Genomic DNA, 2,030 nt, shown 5'->3' with positions numbered 1-2,030 from the left:
TCCCTCCTCCACCCTTGTTTTTCCACTCTCACTCCCCCTTTTTATCCGTGGGAGGCTGCCAGATTGCTTTAGCCTTTTTAGTGGAGGTAGCTGACAGACAGACAAGGCCCTGACAAGGTCACAGCTAGGAAAAGCATTTGTGATGGAAAGACCAGCTTTAAGGTCAGACACCACCATAAATCAAGGATTTTCAGCACAAACTGTATAGTGTAATCATCAGTTTGATTCTAATAGATATTTAATACAAACAAATTAGAACAAACGTGCAAAGACCTGGAAAAAAATAACCTTCAAATTTGTACAGGAAATTCTGAGGTCGTTGTGGACACACACAAACACCTCCGTCCATTCTCGCGGTGTAATACCTTGAAGTGGGATGCAGCAATTAAACGTTCCCTCAGCAGTATTAAGAAGATGGACTGATTTCTCCCACAATGGTTTTGGGAAACTTCAAAGTTACCTTTGAATAGGAGTTTTTTTAATAATACATTTTTCTGTCAGATTAATATTTTAAAGAGTTAAGCTTGGTTTATGCTTGGTTTATGCGAGGTTCGCACGGCTCCGCGCGGCAAAATTGTGTCATTTTAACAACCACGCCCCTCCACCGCGCCTCTGCACCGCCCAAAATTTCCGCACCGACCTTTAACCAGCTAATATGTCTCGCTTGTGAATCCAAGAAGACACTCTTCCCCTACTGGTTACTCACATATTGCAGCTTGCACAAACACTTCAAACAAATGCAAGTTACGCGAGGCAGCCATGATAAAAACATGTACTCGTGATTAAAAGCAAGTATTCTCAGTCTTAGCCTACAATTTAGTGACCCCAGATGACAGATTCTCCAGTGATAATAGTAAAGTAGAATGCATAGGTGCTGAATACATTCCTCTTTCCTTTGGTTTAAACTAACAAAATCTCATAAACCACTTATAAAAGAAATAGTGAGTTTATTGTAAAGCTAAATTCCAAATGATTCCTAGGAATAAACCGAATGAGTCAATAAGACATTTAGATTTGCAAGAAAGGGAAAGACACAGTTGTACTGATGAGTAGTGCTCATTAGCAATTTACAGTGTGCACAGCTGCAGCAGTAGAATGCAGTCTTAATTATGACTGATGTGCCTCATAGATGCTGTGAAACAGATCTATGATATGACTAATGTAAAATGTATTTTCTTTTTTCTGTAGTCATTTAATTTGCAAATTAGAGTTCAGATTTTGTTTGCAAAAACGGATAACTCTGCTTTTTGGAACATTTAAAGAATATATGTTTTTATTATATTCTTTCTGTGATGTAAGTCAAAGTTCGGTGATTTTGGTCAAACCTGGGTTTAATCTGTTCCTGTAACACACACGTGTCAGACACAAGGCAGATGCGACCCGCGGAGCATTTTTATGTGGCCCGCGAGATAAATATAAAAAATATATTAAAACTGGCCCGCTGGCGGATTTTACCGCAAAGACTTCAACTCCCATGATGCTTTGCGGCATTAGCCGACACACCCCCTCCTTTGTGTTTTTTCCAGCGCCTGCTGCCGGCGTCTCCAGCTCCGCTGTCTCGGACAAACTACACTCCTCTCACTCAGTGCCGAGTTTACTCAGCTATTTTCTGACGTTGAAGCCCAGAAACGGAGATTCTAGCCGCTCAGTAATGTGTTCACGACTGAAAGAGAAAGTTTTCCAACTAACTTCCAGACAGAGCTGATATAACTCCAGCGAGCAGCGACACGCTCAAACCAGCACGACTCTGTGGCTGCTGTCATTGTGTTTCCTCCCCGACACACAACAACGTGGTCAAGCTGCTCAGACATGTTCATCAGCACAAACCTATGTGAGCACCTGTTGTCATCTAATGTTGTCATTATTATGATGAAGATGAACAAAACAACAGGAGTCTCCTCCTCAGCTCAGATCAACCCCATGATGCAGGTATCTGGCTGGAACAGGTGAGCATCACAGTAAACCAGTGGAGCAAACTGAGCTTTAAATATGTTGGTTTTCTGCTCTTTTTCTGCTCCAAAACATGAAAG

Source organism: Nothobranchius furzeri, chromosome 2 (genome assembly GCF_043380555.1).
Source record: "Nothobranchius furzeri strain GRZ-AD chromosome 2, NfurGRZ-RIMD1, whole genome shotgun sequence".
Taxonomy (NCBI): Eukaryota; Metazoa; Chordata; class Actinopteri; order Cyprinodontiformes; family Nothobranchiidae; genus Nothobranchius; species Nothobranchius furzeri.
The sequence above is the reverse complement of the archived record's forward strand: the minus strand, read 5'-3'. Positions refer to the sequence as shown.